Below are 21,603 nucleotides of genomic sequence, written 5' to 3'. Positions count from 1 at the left end.
GAATTTTGGGAAATATCTGCTAATGATAATGACATTAGCTTTACAATCCTTTGCATCAACAGCACTGACAATGGTTAATTACTCAGAACCAATTACTGAGGCCACTCTAAGACCAGGACATTAAAACCGTATCATCAGCACCCAGCACACTAACCCCCTGTTCTGGAAGGCTAGGCATCCATTTTTGTCTTCAGTTTCAGATCATTAGGATATAGGACAATTTCTAACAATCCTGTATTCTTGAGGGCTATTAAAATGCAGATCTTGTAGAATTATCAATAACGCTGTGTCTATATTGAGCTTATGATATGGAAGACCAATGGAAGGTCAATAAAAGCTACAATTATATTATTCTTGCCAGATTTCTGCACAAGATAATTCTTTTTTTTTAAGTTTGTGTGTGTGTGTGTGTGTGTGTGTGAGAGAGAGAGAGAGAGGGCTTGAGCAGGGGAAAGCAGAGAGAGAAGGAGAGAGAATCCCAAGCAGGCTCCACACTGAAGCATGAAGTACAATGCAGGTCTCAATCCGACAAACCTGAGATCATGACCTGAGCCAAAATCAAAAGTCAGATACTCAACCAACTGAGACACCCAGGCACCCCTACACAAGATAATTCTACACCAAAATCAATGTTACCACTCCTGGGATTTCCTTTCCCCTTCTTAGCTGTGGCCTCTCTGGGTCCCCCAGATAATTAAAGAAACCAAAGACAGATTGGCTTACAGACACAGTTTGGCTCACTGATAATGTAACCCATCTCTAAATTTAAGATGCATGCATGCACGTGCACACATATACACATATGCACATGTCCCCACACACACTGAACCATCTACAAATTTGAAAAAAATATGGAACGTTTCACGAATTTGCGTGTCATCCTTGCGCAGGGGCCATGCTAATCTTCTCTGTATCGTTCCAATTTTAGTATATGTGCTGCCGAAGCGAGCACTAAGTACTGGGCCTTTGAAACGTCATGGGAAGCATTCTCATCTCAGGGTTTGGTTTAAGGCTTGCATCAGATCAAAAGAATTCGTCCAGAATCTTAGGAATTAGAGGGAGGAGGGCGGACCAGGGACTAGCAGCGCCATGTGGACAACGCAGGGGACACGGTAAAGAGCTGGCATTTTTCTTGGCTGCTGAGGTCCAAACCCCTCTCCCTGGGCTGGGAATGCCTCACCTCGGGGGAGGGGTGGCTGTGACTTGCAGCCGGGACCTAGGATCACACCTCCACCAGAGGCTCAGAACGAGAATCCAGAGCTAGCATCCCCAAAAACCAAAGGCCACAGTGAATTCTCTCTAACAGCTGCAACACAGCAGCTGGATGCGTGGCCTCAGAGCGGTGGCGAGACTGATGCGGGAAACACAGGCAAATGAAAACTTAAATTCCCTTATGGCCTACAGCCCATCAACAAGTCCTTGACACAGGCAGAGTGACATTTGCCAGGAACTCTGCTGCCTCAATGCGATACTTTGCTAAAGGCAAAAGGCAATCTTAGCCTACCGCCCAGAATCCTCTAAGTCTGCTTTAACATATAAAAATTCCTTTAGAAACTTCCTTTATCTCTACCCGCCCCCCAAATATATGTTAACCATCATCCTCCAAGCATATGGCCCACTGACAGACATCTGAAGGGCCTCATGACTGTTTACTAAACAGTAATAACTGACCTTTTCCTAACAGCAGCTAGCCCCCCTCAAAGTCCTGGAAACCTTGCTTCCCAAATACCTTGGAGAATTACTCTATCCCTAACCCCCTCCCAACCTGAAGGAATATATTCAGTCACCCGTCACAACCCCAGCACAGTTGTTTCTGCCCACGGGTCCTGTCCCCGTGCTTTAATAAAACCACCTTTTCGCACCAAAGACGTCTCAAGAATTATTTCCTGGCCGTCAGCTCCAAACCCCGACATTTCCACATCAGTACTGGTGGGATGGGCCAGGATACAGAACCCGCGGCTCGGCGGGGTGAGCTGCAGGGTTGCTGTGTGGCCACAGTGGCAGCTGCAGCGTCCTCGAGGGACCAGGCTGCTTTGCCAAGCGGGGGCTCTGGATTGCTTTTGTTTTGATTTGTTTTGTTTTAAGCAAAAGAAAACAATGATTGGCAAGGCAAGCCTGCGACCTAAATCCTGGCTGCAGACCAGTGGCCTTGAACTACAGGAAGGGAAAAGTTCTCCTTCAGGAAGCAGACATCCTGGAGGGGGAGGGGGACCAGGAGGCTGGGAGGCCCACCTTGAGGCCCAGTGGTGCCTTTAAGGAGGGTCCATGGTGTGACCCTGGGAAGACTGCTTTTGCTGTCTGGCCACCACCTTAGGGAGTCTGTGGATCAGCTGGAGGAGGGCTGACCAGCTGGCTGCCATGGTGGCCAGGATGAGTAAGACAAAACTCCTGTGTGTGTGTGTGTGTGTACACGCGTTGTAGTATAAATCAACATACTGGGTTTTTCTCCCAGACTGCTACCAAGCCTTAAAAACCCTTGGGGGCCACCTGCATGGCTCAGTCCGTTAAGCGTCTGGCTCTTTTTTTTTTTTTTTTGTAATGTTTATTTATTTTTGAGAGAGAGAGAGAGACAGAACGCGAGCAGAGGAGGGGCAGAAAGAGAGGGAGACACAGAATCCGAAGCAGGCTCCAGGCTCTGAGCTGTCAGCACAGAGCTTGACACGGGGCTCGAACTCACAAATTGCAAAATCATGACCTGGGTCGAAGTTGGACACTTAACTGACTGAGCCAACCAGGTGCCAAGCATCAGGCTCTTGATTTCAGCTCAGGTCATGATCTCAGGATTGTGGATAGAGCCCTCATGGGGCTGAGTGCTGATAGCGTGGAGTCTGCTTGGGATGATCTCTCTCTCTCTCTCTCTCTCTCTCAAAATAAATAAACATTTATCAAAAAGAAAAGAGTCTCATTTTAAAAAGTAACTAAAAAAATAATAAAAACCCTTGGAACTTCCTGAGTGGCCAGACTGTCTTTGTTATGCTAATGAGGGCTGAGTGGGCCCTTAGATCCCTTAGGGATGCTGGTAGCTGGGAAAGACCAACCTGGGAGTAGAGGTGGTTAGAGATTGAGTTCAAGCTCGCAGCCAGTGTGCAATCCTGCCTCCCTAGAGTTAACTCCAGTGGAAAGTCTGGACAGCGCCGCTCAGGGGAGCTTCCCGGGAGGTGAACACCTGGATGTCCTGGGGTGGGAGGGCATGGAAGCTCTCTGCACCCCCTTTCAGGGCTTGCCCTGCACACACCTCCATTTGCCTGACCCTGAGCCAGATCCTTTCTAATAAAACTGTAATCATGAGTATAGCACTTTCCGCGAGTTCTGTGGATTGTTCCAGTGAATTATCAAACCCGAGGGAGTCCTGGGAACCCCCCTCGCCCGTTGTAGCTGGCAGATCAGAAGTGCAGCTATCCCAGGGGACCCCGTTGCAGCTGGCATCTGATGTAGTCTTTAGGGGACTGAGCCTTTCACCTGTGGACTCCAAAGCTCACTCTAGAGATGCTGCCCAAGGTATGATGGAAAAGGAGCACGTGTATACAAATGTATGCTCACATTTGAATTATGGAGACATGGTGTGTGTACCCAAATACGTCCAGGAACGGGGGGCGTCGGGTGGCTCAGTCGGTTAAACATCTGACTTCAGCTCAGGTCATGATTTCACAGGTCATGATCTTGCGGTTTGTGAGTTCGAGCCCCTTGTCCGGCTCTGTGCTGACAGCTCAGAGCTTGGAGCCTGCTTTGGATTCTGTGTCTCTCACGCTCTCTGCCCTTCCCCTGCTCATGCTCGCTCTCTCTCTCTCTCTCTCAAAAAAACCATTTAAAAAATGTTTTAAATATGTCCATGACCAACAAGAGGGGGTCGGTGCCCAACAAGAGGAGCTTACCTGTGTACTAATCCCCAGAAAGGATGAAAGCAAGAAAGGATCCTTTCTCTCAGGCATCCTAAAGGCCAAACCGGGTCACTCTCGGCTTGTACCTCTCCTGGCTGAACCTCCGATTTCCCAGCAGAGGGCGCTCCAACCTCACAAATCCTCCACCTCCGAAGGCTTCCGCTCTCTAAGGTGGGGTCGGGTGGGGGGTCTGGGGAGAGTAGAGAAAAAGAAAGCAGGACCCCAAACTGGCTCCAGGAAATCAAATTCAGACGAAAAGGGCAGCGGTGCAACCGGCTTCGGCGATACTGGTCATACCGGAGGAGCGTGGGCCGGAACTCTCCACCTGCCTGGAGATCAAGTTTCTCCACCCAGGGGTAGTCCAGGTTCTGTGGGGGCTGAGCTCTGCAATCTGGGGGACCTCTTTAAGAAATAAAAAATTACAAATACAATATGAGGTATAGTAAGTGGATGTTTATTTAGAATGGGGGAGAACTCCACACATTTTTTAAAAGCTGACAGTGGCCTGAACATCAGCCCAGGCCTTGGTAGAGGGTCTCACTGAGTGAGGGTCTCCTCAGCTCCAGACTTTTCAGCTTCTTTAGGGGTGGAGGTGATTCCGCCTCTGCCTGCATCACCGCCAACAGCGGCCAGACGCTTGGGAATGGGGAGTCCAGCTTGCCTCCTGAGCCCATCCTGCCATGAAAACAGGCTAGAAAGACTCAGCACCAACCCCTCTCTCCCCACCACAGTCCTTGGAGCAGCCAGTTGAAGCCGCACCATGACCAGGTACGTGTGCAGGACGCTGTCCCTTCCTCTCTGCCACACCCTGGAGCCTGTCCCCTCTGCCTTTTGAGGAACCAGGGAGATCTCTCTTCTTCCTTGAGTCCTGGCTTCACAGTGGTTTCTCAATCCACTTGCCATTATTTCAAGACTGTAAAACTCACAGCCCCTAAAATGCCTTTCCTAAGGGCCCTGTGAGGCAGGAAATAACCTTTTCTTAAAAAATAGTGGGGAATGCAAGTCTGGGGGATGGGGTGGGGGAAATTATGTACATTTATTTATACTAAAGTGTAAACGACTTCAAGTAAATTCAACAAACATTTATTAGGGGCTTAACTGGTGTCCACGGCTGCTGTGGGTATGTTGGGATACATCAGTTAGTAAAAACAAAAGCCATCCCTTACATGGAGTTGACGACATTCCAGCAAGAACAGACTGACCACAAACAATAAATACAATCAATAAGTGAGTCATACAGTAAGTTAGAAGATAATAAGAGCTATGAGGGTGGGGGATGAGCCAGGGAAGGAGGTTCAGGAGGTGCATTGTTGGGGGTGTAAAAAGAGGTATTTGAACAGCGACTTGAAGGACGTCTGGAGGAAGAGCTTTCCGGGGAGAGCAAAGGCGCCAAGACAGGAGCAGCCGTGCAGGACCAGTGAGCGAGCCTGTGCAGCTGGAGCTGAGTGAGGGGAGGAGACTGCTCCGTGTGGGGGGTGAGGTGAGAGGGGAGGGCCAGCCCAGGTGGGGCCCTGAAGGCCAGGATAGAACACGGGGTCTGGGTGAAGGGCGCCCTTACAGGGTTCGGGCAGCAGAGGGCATACTCAGACATCCTTTGGAAAGGTGTTTGGGCCGCTGCTGCGTGAAGACCGACTTTAGGGAGGCGCCTGGAGAGTGTCCAACTTCAGCTCAGGTCATGATCTTGCATTTTGTGGGTTCTAGCCCTGCGTCTGGCTCTGAGCTGTCAGCACAGCAGGGAGCCTGCTTCAGATTCTGTCTCCCTCTGTCTCTGTCCCTCCCCGGCTTGTGCTCAGTCTCTCTCTCTCTCTCTCTCAAAAATAAATAAACATCGGGGCGCCTGGGTGGCGCAGTCGGTTAAGCGTCCGACTTCAGCTCAGGTCACGATCTCGCGGTCCGTGAGTTCGAGCCCCGCGTCGGGCTCTGGGCTGATGGCTCGGAGCCTGGAGCCTGTTTCCGATTCTGTGTCTCCCTCTCTCTCTGCCCCTCCCCCGTTCATGCTCTGTCTCTCTCTGTCCCAAAAATAAATAAAAAACGTTGAAAAAAAAATTAAAAAAATAAATAAACATCAAAAAAAAAAGACTGACTTTAGAGACTCAAGGGCAGAATCAGGAGAGTCACTTGCGAGGCTATTACAATAACCCAGAGGTGAAGGGGGACCTGTGGAGGCGATGGGGGTGGCAGAACCTTGGGTATATTTAAAGGTGGTGCCAACAAGATTCCCCCAGCAGATAAGATGTGGACTGTGCAGAAAGAGAGCAGCCAAAGGTGACCCAAGGTTTGGGGCCCCGAGCACCTGGAAGAATGAAGTCTTCATCGCTGAAACAGAAAAGTCTCTGAAGGAGCAGATTCGGGTGTTGGAGGTGGGGAGAAGGAAAATCAATTAATTCAGGGGGTTATTAGATGGTGCAGGGAGGAGTCACACAGGTCCAAGAATGGGCTCTGGGGGAAGCATCGGGACTGGGGTGTATGCTTGGGGGAACTGGGTGTGGTAGAGATGACATTTAGTGCCAGGAGACCAGCGGAGGCCCCTGAGGGGCTGAGCGGGGGTGGGGGGGGGAACCCCAGGGTGCAGGGAAAGCGGCCAAGCCACAAAGACTCACTCCAAAACCTCTCCTAGGAACAGTGTCGGTGGGTGGGCAGGACAGGGAGAGCTCGGACAGGCTGAGGGCAAAAGCGACAGGAGAAGAAAGGGACAGGAGGGGCCCCTAAATATCAAATCTCCCATCGGGGCCCCGCAGGAGTCCTTAGCTCGGTGCCGTCACACCAGCGGCCAAAGACTCTTGGGCTGGGAGGGGATCAGAGGCGGTAAACCTCACGGTCTCCACGGCTGGGGTTGCTGCCCGCTACCCCTCCCCCACCCGCCTCCCGAGGAACAAGTAAGAGGAAATAAACGAGAGCACATTATGAACTGCAGAGCTGTATACAAATGTGAGGGTTTATCAATATGCATTTGCCGGAATGTGAGGAGGAGGAGAGGCGGGGAGAGGAGGAGGGAGGGGGGAGGAGGGGACCCTTCATTCAGCTACAGAAGCCCTCCTCTTCAGAGCTCAGTTCAGTCAGGGCCAACCTTCCCTAGCTTGTCAACATGGCTTAAGAAAGACTAGATCCATGGCTCTCGACCGGGGGTGATCCCGCCCCCTCCCCCGAAAGAACATTTGGCAACGTCTGGAGACGTTTTTTGGCTGTCATAGCTTGGGGAAGGGTGCATCGAGGAGGTAGAGGCCAAGGGTGCTGCCGAATCTGTGATGCACACAGGAACCCTGCTGTAGACGGAGTGTTTGTGCTCCCCCAAATCCGTGCGTTTAAATCCTAAACCCCAAGGTGGCAGCATTAGGAGATGAGCCTCTGGGGTGTGATTAGAGCCCTCATGAATGGGAATAATGCCTTTATAAGAGAAACTCCCAGAGCGTTCCCTTGCCCCTCCACCATGTGAAGACACAGAGATGGCCATCTGTAAACCAGGGACCAGCTCCTCAGACCGCAAACGTGGTGGCACCTCATTATTCCAGCCTGCAGAACTGTGGAGAGAGAAACTTCTGTTGCTTATACGCCACCCAGTCCACACTGTTCCTTTGTAGCAGTCTCAACAAACTGACACTAAATGGAGCAGGGGGCAGGTGCCCCTCCCTGTCTTCTAGTGAGAACTGACAATGCCTGGCCCTCGCTTTCCCAGCCTCCCTTGCAACGAGCTGTGCCCATGTGACCCAATGGGGTTCTGAGATGCAAAAGGCAGGCCACTAGGGGCTTCTGGGAAAATCTTTCCTCTTTGATAAGACGAACAGGCACCAAGAGAGCCTGCCTTCCACTCTGCTCCTGGGCATGGCTGTGTGAGGACGTGATGCTTCACGTTGTGGCATCCGTCGTGTGAACTGGAGGGGGCATCACCAAAAAGGCTGAGGGCAGCAGGGCAGAAAGATGGGACTCGCCCGACTTCAATGACATCACTAAGTTGCTAGGCAACCCTGCCTCACACTCGCCTGTGAAACGAACCAATAAGTGTCTTTCTATCTTAGGCTTGAGTTGAGTCCTGTTACTTGTACGAAAGCATCCTAGGAGACACAGATCACCCTCCCCGTGCTTCCTGTGCACAGCGTCACTGTGCGACCACTGTCTGGTGACACACGGCCCTCTCCTGCTGGACTGCGAGCCCCTGGAAGCCGGGGCTGTGTTCCCATCTGCGATCTCCACGCGTAGTTAGCAACATGCCTGGCACAGAGTAGGGGCTCAGCGATATCTGGTGAATACATTGAAAGAATGGAAGACGGAGTGAAGGGATCCCTGCTCTCAGCCCAGCTGTTGGGTTTCCTGTGAGCCGCTCTGGGGGACACACCATCCCAGCCGCCTGGCAGTGCCCGTGTGTAAACACGTCTGGGGTGAATGCCCACAGATGCCTGAGATGACAGAAGTATTGGCCCAGAGGTTGTGGCTCCAGCACAACTCCGAAAGCAGAAATTCCAAGTGCATGGGGAAAGCCGAGGACTGAATCGTTCCATGGGGCCAGATTGGAAACATGCTGTAAACGCAGATGTTTCTTCTAGAACAGGCCTCCTTGCGGACACCCACCCTGCTACCCAACTCCCACAGAAATAGACTCTTCCACCTGCCAAGACCCCAGCCTCCCAGGGCTAGGGAAGCAAGAAGTCAGCCAGGAACCAGCTGGCCCAGTGGGGTCTCCCACGAAGAAGGGGTCTTCCCAAGAGCTCAGTGGTAGGGACCCTGACCGGGGGTGGCGAGGGTGACAAAGCCTCATTCCTCCTCACCCCAAGCTCCTTCCATGATGCCAAGGTCAGTCCTGCCCCCTTTCCAGCCTCGACTGGGTGCAGAGCCCCGTTTGGGTTTGCTACAAGGACCCACGTCAGCTTGGCAGGGAGCCCTCAGTGAGAGTGAGGTAGTGTCGTCCAATGGTTAGGGGCACACGCTTTGTGTCAAGCTGGCCTATGCCGCAGTCCTCACTCAGCCGCCCCCTTCCTCCCTCCTTCCCATCCTCTCTTCCTTCCTCCCCTTACCATCTATGAGGTCCTGCTACGTGCTGGGTGCTGCGTGTGGCAGGAGGGTGACAGCCTTAAGCATCACAGTCGGCCAGATGTGAATTCACACAGCAGCTCCACTGGGTGACACGGAGCTGAAACCACAATCAGGGAGGCGCACAGAAACAAACAGCCACCCGAACGTCGCCATGGTAGGAGTGCTCCGGGACAGCATGGCAGCCGTGGGGACTGGCACCAGTCATTCAGTTAATCAGACTCTCGTTACTGGGACAATAGGACCCACCTCCCGTGGCTTCTCTGAGAATAAATGAGACACCACCCACGGGCCACTAAGCCCGTCACCAGGCCCTAAGTGCCTCCTGATGGGAGGAATGGTGGCCACAATCAGCCTCCACTTCAGGAGGCTGATTGCAGGCCTGGAAACCTGGGGATGAGGCTGCAGAAAGGAGGGTCTTGCAGAGGCTTGTGCCCACGGGGCCTGCCAGGGCGGAGCAGTGCTCGTTTCTGTTCCCTTCAGGCCCACCTTCCCTCTGGCCAGGCATTGTCACGCAGCCAATGGGTGGGTTCCAGTCCCCGGGCAGGGCCTGCCTGCTTTCCCTGACCTTGGCCAAGCTTCAGCTCCTGGAGTCAAAACAGTATTCCTGAGTCAGTACACTCCTGGACCCAGGTCCCACCGCTCCCCTGGCTCGGGACGCCACGGCCCCAAGGGCAGTCACCCTGCCAGCTGGTAGCTGAGCCGGCTACTGTGCAGAGGTGACAAAGAGTGAAGCAACTTGGCCACGTGGAGGCCTGGTTTGGAGCTGGCAAGCAGCCCTGCAGGCCTCTGCTCCCTCCCCTCGGGAAGGACGGCTGACTGACGGGGACCTGACCTCCCACCCAGAGCTCTGGGGCTGGCGCACATGGGCAGCTAAGGGGAGCCCCTGAGCCCCGCTATCACTGCCGGCCCTCCCTCGTCGTCTCAGGTGGGTGGGACTGCGTGGGATCCTGAGGCTCCAGTCTCCTTGCTGCCTCAGTTTTCCCAGGAGGAAGGTCAGTGTGGGAACAGCCAACCCACCATCCTCTCTGAAACAACACAGTAAAGATCCAGAAACTAGAGAGGGCCTCCTCTCTTGGCCAGATGGAGTATGTGTTTTCAGAAGAGTGGAGAGATCGAGAACAGCTCTGACTTCAACAGGTTGCCCATAAGTCCGAGAAGAAAGAAGGGCAGGGGCCAGGAGAGGACAAGCCCCTCCTCCTTAGGCCCTGGTTGCCTCTTGCACAAATGAGGTAGTGGGGAGCACTGGTGACCCCCCTCAGCTGGAGCTCGCCATTGCAGGAGGCTTCAGTTCTGAGGCGGGCAGGCGGAGGGAAGTGGGGCAAAGAGGCGGGAGGTGGTGAGGCCTCAGAACCAGGAGAAAGTCTCCTCTAGGTCCTTAGCCAGCAGGACCAGCCCAGGCCTGCTCTGGCCTCTGGTCTCCAGCCAGGAAGTAATTCAGAAATTCCTCCAGAGTGCTGCCAGGGCCTGCTCGCCTTGCCCCCGCCACCCCCTCCCCCCCCCAACCCCCCGCCCAAGCCTGCCTGCTTGGACCAGGCAGACTGCTAGTTTCCATCCCCCAGAAGCCTGCCAGGGACTCCTGCGGCCTCCCTGCCTCACTCACAGCTGGTCTGGGGTCAGACGGTGCCGGGAAAGAGCTGGCCGGAGGGGAGTGGCCCTGCATCCTGGGCCAGGGCTGGGGAGAATCCAAGCTCCCCAGAAGAGGGTGGAGAGGGGGCCCAACCCTGTGTGTGTTGTGCAGGGGAAAGAGGGAGGCTCAGCCTCCAGGATCTGCCAGGGGCCCAGCCTGGAGCCTGGCCTGGCTGTCAGAAGCTGGGCCCAGTGCCGTCTGCCCTCCCCGGCAGGCACTGGCCAAGTTAGGTGGGAGCCAGGAGCCTGGGCAGGGCCTGCCTCAACATCCCCACCTTCTGTCCGTGAGGCCACCGAGACTCCCTCCTTGGCATCTCCCGGGATCCCAGGCGGCTAATCCCCGCCCACGAAGATGTCCCAGGAGGCCTGGAGAGGGCGGGCCTCACATCAGGTTTTTGTCCTTCACACTTGTAGGAAGTTCAGGCTTGGCCAACCTGGAGTAAAACCCCAGGGAAAGGGCAAGGGAGGGATTCGGTGTAATCGGCGGTGAAGATTTGCTTTTGTCAGGGGGCAAGAACCTAGGCAGAAGGGTAGATGAACTTAATCTGTTCAAACTTGGGTCCCGGCCGGGCTTCCCAGTGGCAGGCCCGGTTCTCAAGGCTCACAACCACCTCCTGCCCCCTTCCTTCTCCCAGCTCAGGCTGGCGCTGTGGCTCCCGGGCTGCTTCCCTCCCATTTTCGCAGATAGGGAAGCAGAAGCACTGAAATGCCGGGTGACATCAGCAGCTCGTGGTAGGACAGAGCGAGGCCTCTGCTGCCAGCTTCCTGGAGGCCCTCCCTGGACAGCTCAGCAATGGCCCAAAGCCGAGCGGAGCTCTGGACTCAGATCTCAGCTTTGCCGCTCGCTGGCCTCGGGAGCTCGGGCCAAACACTTGACCCCCAGCTGCAGCTGGCTTCCCTGTAAGCGGGAGCGCACGGCCCCTTCCTGGGGTCACTGTGAACACAACCTCAATAAGGCTCATGAGGGGCCTGGCGCCAGGCCTGGCTGCAAGGGAAGCCCTTGGTCAACTGATACCAGCCCTTTCCATGGTGGTAACTCTGCCCCCGACCCAAGCGTCGTCCCCCACATCGCCCAGTGTCAATTCCAGGCCTGGTTTTCAGACCCAGGGTGTTATCAAACTAGAAGGGGATCTGGACATGTCCTTGCAAGAGCTTCCCAGGCCCGGCTGCAGCTCTGGTCACCAACACAGTGAGTTGTGTTTCCGTCCCTTGCCTTGCCTCAGTAGTGAGGCCAGCTGCCACGGATGCCGATCAAATGTCAACTGTCTCTGGAGGCCCGGTACGAGCTCCTTCCATTGTTGAAAGAATGCTAAGCACCTTGATTCGTGTCCTGATCTCTCAAATCTGCAAGAGCTGCGGGACACAAATCTTCACTCCTCACCTCCTTTAATAAGAGGAGGGCGCCTCTGGACAGGCCTCCACATCCTCAGGGCTTTTGAGGGTCTGAAAACAAAGCACAGTCCTCTGCTCACTCCAGACGACAACTCTGCCAGCTGTTCTTGCCTGACCAGAAGATCCTTGGCCTTCTACGGCCCCGGCCTGGTCCTCTGACCTCCACCACCTCCACCCACCTGCTTAGAAACCTCAACTAGCTCCCTGACTCAGTTTCCCCTAAGCTGATCTTCCCCCTAAACGTGCACATCTCCTGATTTGGCCTCTGCTCCTGCCTGAGGCCTGATCCCTGGTCCCAGACCTCCAGCCATGAGCTCTGCACATCAGACGCCCCCCCTCCCCTGCACACACACACACACACACACACACACACATGCTGACCACTCCCACCTCTCACCAGATCTTCCTGACCTTCACCCCTAGTCACTAATCCAGGACCCAAGGCCTCTGCAAAGTGCCCCCTAATCCTTATCAGGAACTTCTGGAAAATTCAGGGCATCTTGAGTGCATTCACAGACCAGGCCAATTCATCACCAGGTGGCACCTGGGGGTTAACTGTGTGAGCACTGGTGACACTTGCCCCATCCCTATTTCTTTTTTTTTTTTTTAACGTTTATTTATTTTTGAGACAGAGAGAGACAGAGCATGAACAGGGGAGGGTCAGAGAGAGGGAGACACAGAATCCGAAACAGGCTCCAGGCTCCGAACTGTCAGCACAGAGCCCGACGCGGGGCTCGAACTCACGGACCGCGAGATCGTGACCCGAGCCAAAGTCGGCCACCCAACCGACTGAGCCATCCAGGCGCCCCATCCCCATCCCTATTCTTAAGGACACTGCCCTACCTGGAGTTACAATCATGCTCCTGTCCATGTACCCAATTCCAGGGAGAGAATGTCTCTGTTCTTGCCGTGTCTCACTCTGGAAAAGCCCCCAAAGCCGGGCTGCTTGCGCTCCCACTGACACAAACCATTTTTAATAAGAATTCTTCCCGCTGTAATTTTCCACATACCCTTCCATTTCCGCCTCTAGTTTCTACATGGCTCAAGTGTGACAGGAATCCTCGTATTACCCCTACCCCCGGATGCCTCTAGGTCCTAGCACTTGGGACATGACCCTCTCCCTGGAGATGAATCATAACTCACAGACCCCTCTGCTGCCCTGCAAACAGATTTCTAGAAGGCCTTCCTGCACAGACAGGTCTTCAGCGGAAGCTGGGACCCTGCTACATACCCGTCAGCTCAGCCTGGCTCCAAGGCTGTGCCCTCTCCTCACCAAACTCCGCCACCTGCCCGAGACTCACTCCTCTCCGTCCGTGCCCCCCCTACAAGAGATCCTGTCCTTGATCCTTCCGCATCTGAGACATTTCATAATCGTCCCCTGTCTCAACACAACCCGTGCGGAAGCCCGCCTGACAGATCCCACTTTACCCTCCTCTGGCCATGTTTTTGTCTCTCCCATGTCTTGTTTCCTGGATAGCATCCCTTCCGGCGCAGGGTGAAAAGCGAGCGCAGAGCACTGGATATAAGGCTGGCAGACCTCTCTTTCTTTCCACGAATTCAATGGGAGGCCTGCCGAGGGGCGTCTTTCGTGTCCATCCATTCCCCACACCTTCCCGTCTCGGGGGAAAATGCTGCTGCCGCCAAGCCCACGCGTGGTATGTTTACTCCCCAAGATGACGGACGTAAAGGTATTTCGGAAAGGAAAAGTACTGCTCTCTTCTTAACCATGGTAATGGCATTTCCCTGTCGCCCCTGACCAGAAACGACCCAGTGAATGTCATGATTACACATGTCCTGTGCAAAACTCCATGGTGAGTGGCACCTCAAGAAACACAGAGATGTCCAAGATAAAGTCCCTGTTGGGGGCGCCTGGGTGGCTCAGCCCGTTAAGCATCTGACTTCGGCTCAGGTCTCGATCTCACGGTTCATGAGTTCAAGCCTCACGTCGGGCTCTACACTGACAGCGAGGAGCCTTCTTTGGATCCTCTGTCCCCCTCTCTCTCTGTTCCTCCCTGGCTTGCTCTCTCTCTCATAACATAAGTAAACAAACAAATAAATAAAAATAAACATTAAAAGAAAAAAGTCCCCATCCTTAAAGTGTCTCTTAGTATGTTCTAGGACACAGACTCTTACGAAAACTACGAAGTGGCCCCAGAAAAATGCAGCCTCCCTCAACGTTGCAATTTCGGGGGCTCTGCTGACCCTCTGTAGACCATCCTTGGACCTCCCACGGGTACATGCCCACAGGATTAGGAACCCATCCTCCGGGCAGCTTACAATCATCCATGGAAGAACACCAGATGGGAATTTCGAAGGAATGTGGGCATGAGGCCAGCCCTGTGAGAAGCAGAGCACTGTGGGGTGGTAGTGGAGGACGGCACGACTGTCCATGGACAGGACTAGGAGGAGCCGGAACGGGCTGGCCGAGCTAGACTCAGCACTGGGGCGGGGAGGCCACAGTTCGAATGCAGTGCTGCTGAGCATTTGGGGTCCACCCTGAGCTGAGAGGAAAGCAGGAGATAACAGGCCCAGAAGACTCTGCAGGGCTAGAGAATTCCAGGTTGTAGCTGCAAAAAAAGACATCTCTGGGGGCACCTGGGTGGCTCAGTCAGTTAAGTTTCTGACTCTTGATTTCGGCTCAGGTCATGATCTCACGGTCCGGTCCGTGAGTTAGAGCCCCGAGGCAGGCTCCGTGTTAACAGCATGAAGCCCTGCTTGGGATTCTCTCTCTCCCTCCTCGCCCCCTCTCTCTGCCCCTGCCCCCTCTTAAAAAAAAAAAGAAAGAAAGAAAGAAAATCTCTATCTAGATGTCCTAGTGGAGAAGCTTGGAAAGCTTATTAGAGTGCAACTAGCTTTCTCCCAAGTTCTCAAACTTCAGTGTGCATCAGAATCAGAGGGGCAGGAAGCCTATGAAAAGTGGAGGAATAAGCCCTTCCCCTTTGGTCCGAGGGCCCGGAGGTCTGCATTTTACAGCACCCAAGTGGTGCAGCTAATCCACAGACCAACCGTATTCCCTTGGAGAGGGCGGAAAAGCTCCCACATCCACAAGGATTCATCTGTCATGGCTCTCTTTCCCTCCGGGTGCAAATCAGCAAGCCCAACAAGGCCCACACATGATTTGCCACCCCTTCCCATGGGAAAGCCCCTTGCTTCCTGGCCCGTGGAACTTGGGGCTTTGATGAAAAAGTGGGGGCAGGACCACCTGGCTGGCCCTGCTCTCGGGGACTGGGGGCGCTAGGAGTGACATTGCCACCAGTGCCCCAGGATGGCCAGCTCAGCAGGGTGGGGGGAGGGGCTGCCTCCTCCCCTCCAACCCCTTCCCTTCCAGCTGCCACACACCAGCCCTTCCCCTCTGGTCTTACCCTCACCTCAGCCTGCGCTTTGGGAGCACACAGTCTGTGTCCTCACTGGGGCCTCTGGAGCTGGGACCGGCAGGGCTGAGCCTAGGACGGGGATTGGAGGAGCAGGGGGGTGACAATGAGGAAGGGGAGCTGCTCAGAGCGAAGCGGCCCTGCCTGGCTGTGCCTGGGGAAGCCCGCCAGGCAGACAGAGGATCTGAGGCCCATGCTGCTGTGAACTGCGCAGGGTGGAAGGGGGAAGGGTCACAGAAAGGGGCTCAGACACCGCCAGACCAGGGATCACCTCGATTTAAAGCCTGAAGACATGGAAGGCAGCAGGTCCTGTCACTTTTGGAGATGAGGCTTGGTGGCAAGGAAACTGGGGATTTGCCACTCTCCCTCGCCCCCCCCCCCGCCACCCTCCCTCCTACCCCTCTACACCCCCTCCCCAGACACTTGCTTGGGAGAGAGAGGGAAGAATCACAGGGTTCTATCAAAGCCTTTAGAACTCATCTGGTCCAGTGCCTTCGTTTTACAGGTAAAGAAATTGAGGCCCAGAGAGGAGAAAGACTGTGTGTCCAAGGTCACACGGCTTACTGGAGACAGAGCTTGAACCCAGAACCCCTAACTTCCCTCAAAATGGCCTTTCCTCAACCCTGAGACAATAGGTCCCACGAGGGGGGATATTCAAATATTTTAATGACCCCAGCAGCACAGCCTCAGCACTCAGAATGGGCACTGTCCTTGGCAGTGGTCAGGCTCCTGGAGGCCCCAGAGATGTCCCTGTAGTTGTGGGATCTGGGAGATGTCCCAGAGTTCCCAGGGAGAATGACTGGGACAGTGGTGGGGGGTTTGGTGGGGAGGCTTGGGCAGCTATGTACCAACTGGAATGTAAGTATTTCTGTCTCAGCAATGCTGTACCCATTAAATGCCAGCCAGGGAGCCAAGGGTAAGAGAACCCCTCTCCCCCTTTAGAACAGGTCTCTTGGGAGGGGACTTCCTTCCCTCAGTGAACTGAGCCCCTGGCTTGCCAGGAACAATCGGTACCCCATTTGCATGGGGTGGGGGAGGGAATGAGAGAAAATCAAATGACGGGGACCAAACTTTAGCTTCTGGACACCTGGCCCAGGTCACCCAACAATGGACGATGCAAACCCCAGTTTTCTTTTCCCTGTGGCCAGCAGCTTTGTGTGCTAAACCTGGAAACGGCTGATAAAGTGGGTGTTTTCAGCTCTTGGCAGCCGCAACATCGCCATTTGGCTGCTGAGGGGGTACGGAGCGAGACCGTTGAGGGCTCCTCTGCGTCCTCGGCACCGCAGGGTACCCAGAGCCTGGGGTGACCCAGCTCAGCGTCGGGAGCCCCTTCAAACTCTGTGATTCAGCAGGGTACAGACACCTCGGGAGGGGTGAGTCTACAGTCCTACAGAAAATGAGGGCACAGACGGAGTGGACAGAGAACTCTCACCCCTAGAGAGCGAGCTGAGGGAAGAGGAAGGGCACAGGCTTTGGCATCAGACCAACAGCGCGTAAATCCTGACTCAGCCCCTCGCTGGTTCCTGCGAACTTGACTCATTGAGTTGTCTGTAATGGGAGCAATCATACTGACCTCACAGGTCACGGTGAGGAGAAAACGCTGTGCATAGTCCTCAAGTGACATGGTGGGTTCACACATGGCATTTGTCAATCGTGCTTCATGACTTTTATATTCTACGCAACATCCGTCGTTTGTACGTATGGAGCTGACATGGAGTCTAACAAGGTTCTTTTTTTTTTTTAATTTTTTTTAAATGTTTTTATTTAGTTTTTAGACAGAGAGAGACAGAGCATGAGCAGGGGAGGGGCAGAGAGAGAGGGAGACACAGAATCCGAAGCAGGCTCCAGGCTCTGAGCCGTCAGCACAGAGCCCGACGCGCGGCTCAAACTCACAAACAGAGAGATCGTGACCTGAGCCAAAGTCGGACGCTTAACCGACTGAGACACCCAGGCGCCCCGTGAGGTGCGTGTTATTGAGGGATGTATTACTGCAGCTCCCCCACGGACTTGTCACTCTCTCCTTCCCCGGTGACCAGAAAGGATCCCCTGCACCTTGCAGAAAAGAATCACAGGAGACATCTTAGCTTCTCACCTTGTAAGAAGGTCCCTTTGCTTTCGTAGCAACATGGGGACACCAGGGGGGTTGTCCCCCTGCTCTTTATCCAAACATAAGTGGGGCCTCCAGCGTCTGCCCTGCTGAGGGTTCAGTGCAGCCGGGAAGAGGTGAGAAGGGCCAGGCATAGCGCCCAGATGTTCGTTGTATCGTTGTCTTACTGCCCACACCCAACCCAGATGTTCATTGTCTCACTGCAGCTGCTTTCTTTCCCTCTGACCTGAAGACCTTCTCTCTCTGGGGCGGGGGGTTGCTGGGAAAAGGGGCAAAGGAAGGGGTCTTGCCTGATCACATCCCCCAATCATTTTATTTTTAACCTTTTACAAAATGCAAAAGCCCCAAGTTTATTCATCATCTTGCAGCTGGCTGGCTGAGGAGCGTCCTGGGGTAAAATCACCCTAAAGCTGGCGCTTGCCCGGCACCTTATAGCCCCGCGAGAGGGCTGAGTGTAAAACCTCCTGTGGAAGCCAGGCGGAGAGGTCGGTACCTGCCAGTGTCCCCTGAGCCCAGAGTCAAAGTGTGCACTGCGGCGGGGGAGCTGGGGGCTGCCCGCTTCCTCTCCCAAGGAGATGGAGAAGGTGACGGTCACTCTCAGCTCTGCCCCTGCTCAGCTTTCTGTAGCCTGCGCTGGCCCAGCTCCTTTCAGACCAACACCTAGATCCCACTCTGGGTTCTTCTTCCTCCCCACTCATTGGAGGCCTGCACACCCTGGTGCAGAATGGGGGCTCAGCGTCAGACAGACTTGGCCTTACCTGCCTCTCCCAGCCACCACCTGTATGACCTCGGCAGGTTGCTTAAAAGTTGAGCCACAGTTTGCTTGTCTGTAAAATGGAAGCAGCACTCACCCTCCCAGGGTTGTGAGACAGACAAGATAGTGCACGTAAGGTGTTGAGCCCAGTGCCTGGCTCAGAGTCAGACAAGGGTAGTTATTTTTATTCTTATTATCATTGCCCCATCACGGCAGGAAAACAGGTTAATAAGCTACCCCCTAACAGAGTCATTAAAGGAGGCCTGCTGGGCAGCTGTCCAGATACTAAACCAGGAGGAGGCTCACATTCTGGGTGCTAAAACATCACGGGTCCTAACAAGACTGAGCAGGCTGCCTTCTCCAGTACCTCTCCAGGAAGGAGAGACCTCAGGAGACCACAGGACCCACGGGGACAAGCTGCCTAGGGCCAGGGAGAGACTTTCACCAAGGAATATGCTCCATCCCGGGCCACCTTCCAAAGAGGATAGTCTGGTCACCGGCAGGGCATTCACTGAGGAAGAGGGGTCAACAACCTGGGGGCAGGACCAAAGCGCCAAGGAGAGTCCAGGAGAAACTGAAGCCTCTGCCAGCCTCCTTCTCCTACCCCTGCGCCCCAGGCAGGACTCAGCCTCTCCTCCGAACAAATGTTGAACAAGTACTTAAATAACACAATGTGTAGGCATCCTGAAGAATGAACATGCCAGGACACCACTCGTCTCAGCTTGGCCTGCCTGATTCTCCAGGGGCTTCTCCCAGCAGGAGCATCAGACACCAGGATGTGGGCGAAGACCGGAAGGGGCGGGGCCGTGGGGGCGGTTGGGAAGGAGCGCTCTCAAAGCCCCACTCTTTGGCCATCTTCTCTGAAGCTTTCGCCACCTCGCTCGCTGAGGCTCTCTCTTTCTGGAGCAGGGCTGCTCGAAGAGTGGTCTGGCACGGCGTGCACGCTGCTTGCTCAGATCCAGGATGAGAGAAGTCCGAGAACTGTCCCCAAGCATTTAGATATTTTAGAAAAGCAATTCGACAGAACGGTTTTATGTCAGTTGAATCTAATAAAAAAAATTGGAGGGGGAGGGCGCCTGCTGGCTCAGTCGGTAGAGCATGTGACTCTCACTCTCAGGGTTGTGAGTTCAAGCCCCACGTTGGGCATGGAGCCTACTTCAAAAAAAATTGGCTTGTATTTTATGTCCCTTGTTCATTTCATTTTCTTCCAGCAATTCTTTTGTGTTATGTTTTACAAAAGAAACGGCTCGTCATTGATTACACATTAGGAAAACAATTGGCCCGTGACCACAGAAAGTTGGAGAAGCTCTGCTCCAGATGTTTTTTCCTTCTTCGTCTTAGAAACCCTCACGTCAACGCAGTACGTTAAAATGTGCCACTTAGGGAGCGGGTGCCCAAATGGGGCAAAACGTCCCAGTCCCAGGACCCAGCAACATACCTGACCCCGGTCACCTCCCCTCCCCACCTTATCTGCCCAGCTCAGAATTTCCCCCTGGCCAAGCGCTCCTTGGGGTCCGTTCACAGCCTCTGTCCTCCCCTGGAGCCCACAGGACTTGCTGTCTCCACCGCTCATTTGGCGATTTCGCTAATTAAAAAAAGTTTTTGAGTACAAAGCTTTATGCTATGGAATGAAACATGGGCCCCCTCCAGCTGGCCTCCATGTGTTGCCTCTTGTGGCTACTTTTCAGCCTCTGTTGCCCACGCATGGCTGCCTGTGTGTGGAATCTTGCACTCCCAGCTCCCGGGCTCCAGGGGTGCCAAGCCTACCTCCCACCCTTAGCCCTTGGCCTTGCTGGGCACCTGGCGCTGCAGGAGGCAGGTGCACAGATATATGGATAGACTCACAGGGGAACTGCCGGGAGGGCTGGCCACGTGGGGAAAGGGAGGAGCCGAGAAACTCCTTTCTCTTTCTTCCGTGTTTATTTGCAAGCACCAGGGCATTTTCCTTTTTGCTTTGAAGCATGCTGATTTTTTTTTTTTTAAGTTATACATGCAGAGGGTAAAAAATTCAAAACCTGTGGAGAGGAGACAATAGAAAGGTTATGGGCAGCCCGCCAGCCCCAGGACCCCATTCCAGAGACCACCGCTCGCACCCCGCCTTTTCCAGGGTGTCCCGTGCATCTGCGGGCACTTTAGTGTAGACCTACCGCGTTGTTTTCGCGCCCATGAGAAGGCACCGCACAGCCCTCCTGCACTTAACAATTGGCCCATGACCACAGAGAGCTGGAGAAGCTCTGCCCCAGATGTTTTTCCATCTCGGTCTTAGAAACCCTCACGTCAGCTTAGCACGTTAAAATGTGCCACTTAGGGAGTTGTTCTGTTTTAACAACAGATCCTGCAGCCAGCTACCCATTCTGGTGTGCTTTCCTCAGTCTTTTCTCACAGACCTAGAGCTAGAAGGTTCCTCATAAGCCTGCTCTTCCAGGGATGCCCACGTGGGGCCTCGGGAGCAGAGCAGATGTGTTGGAGTCACCTGACCCAGGTCTGGGCCCGCACCCCTGACCAGGGGTGAGTGGAGGGTACTTGGGAATCGGGGTGTCTTTAAGACTTCTCAGCCTGGGAATTTCGGGGGAACCTCATGCCCTCACGCCAGATTTAGGACTGGCAGATTGCCTACAAGTGAGGAAAGCGAGGCTCAGAGAAGGCAAAGGACTGCCCAGGTTACACAAGAAGTTGGTGGCAGGGAGACTCCCAGCCTGGGGTGTTGTATTCGCCCCTGCGTCAGCCCTGAGGGGGTGAGCCCTGGGTGAGTTCCCAAGGACTGCCTATCCCATGACTGCAAACCGTGTGGCTCAAGACAACAGGAATTTATTCTTTCGCAGCTCAAGAAGCCAAAAGTCCAAAACCAAGATGCTGGCAGGGCCATACTCCTTCTGAAGGCCCCAGGAGGGCATCTTTCCTTGCCTCTTCCAGCTTCTGGTGGTTCCTAGCATTCCTTGCCTTGTAGGCACATCGCTCCAATCTCCACCTTTGCTGTCACATGGTTCTTTCCTGTGTGTCTCTGTGTGTCTTCCCTTCGTATAAGGACACTCACCATTGGATTTAGGGCCCATCCCAAATCTGGGACAGATTATACCTTATATAAATTATACCTTAACTTAAAACATCTACAAAGACCCTATTTCATATACTGGGGTTCCAGGTGGACAAGAATGTGATGGGGACATGATTCAGTCCACTACAAAGCCTTCTTTTGTAAGCGGTTCCTTGGGCAAACTAGAGGCCTGTTTTGAGCTCCCAACTCAGCCTCATGCTTCTGGCAGCCTAAATCTTGGGTGCCAGTGGGCCCAGAGAGGCACCTTCAGGCCGGGAGCTGTGCACCCAAGTTGCTGGGCATAGTGACCCAGATCCCTGCGCCAGGCTGGCCCCCCCACCCCCAAGCACTGTGGGTGTGAGATGCTCACACCTGACCCCTTCTTCTGAGAATTGCCCCCGGCCTACTGGAGCTGC

At 54.2% G+C, this 21,603-nt stretch overlaps 2 non-coding genes across 2 annotated transcripts; one reads left to right on the top strand and one right to left on the bottom strand.

Annotated features, from left to right (window-relative positions):
• Nucleotides 1-845: 845 nt before the first annotated feature.
• On the bottom strand, nucleotides 846-952 carry LOC125910434 (U6 spliceosomal RNA). Its single transcript, XR_007453945.1, has one exon. It is a non-coding gene; the product is annotated as a U6 spliceosomal RNA (small nuclear RNA).
• Nucleotides 953-19,225: 18,273 nt separating this feature from the next.
• On the top strand, nucleotides 19,226-19,299 carry TRNAE-CUC (transfer RNA glutamic acid (anticodon CUC)). Its single transcript has one exon. It is a non-coding gene; the product is annotated as a tRNA-Glu (tRNA).
• Nucleotides 19,300-21,603: the final 2,304 nt, after the last annotated feature.

The sequence above is a fragment of the Panthera uncia genome (genome assembly GCF_023721935.1).
Source record: "Panthera uncia isolate 11264 chromosome B3 unlocalized genomic scaffold, Puncia_PCG_1.0 HiC_scaffold_1, whole genome shotgun sequence".
Taxonomy (NCBI): domain Eukaryota; kingdom Metazoa; phylum Chordata; class Mammalia; order Carnivora; family Felidae; genus Panthera; species Panthera uncia.
This window is presented reverse-complemented; position numbering and strand designations above follow the sequence as displayed.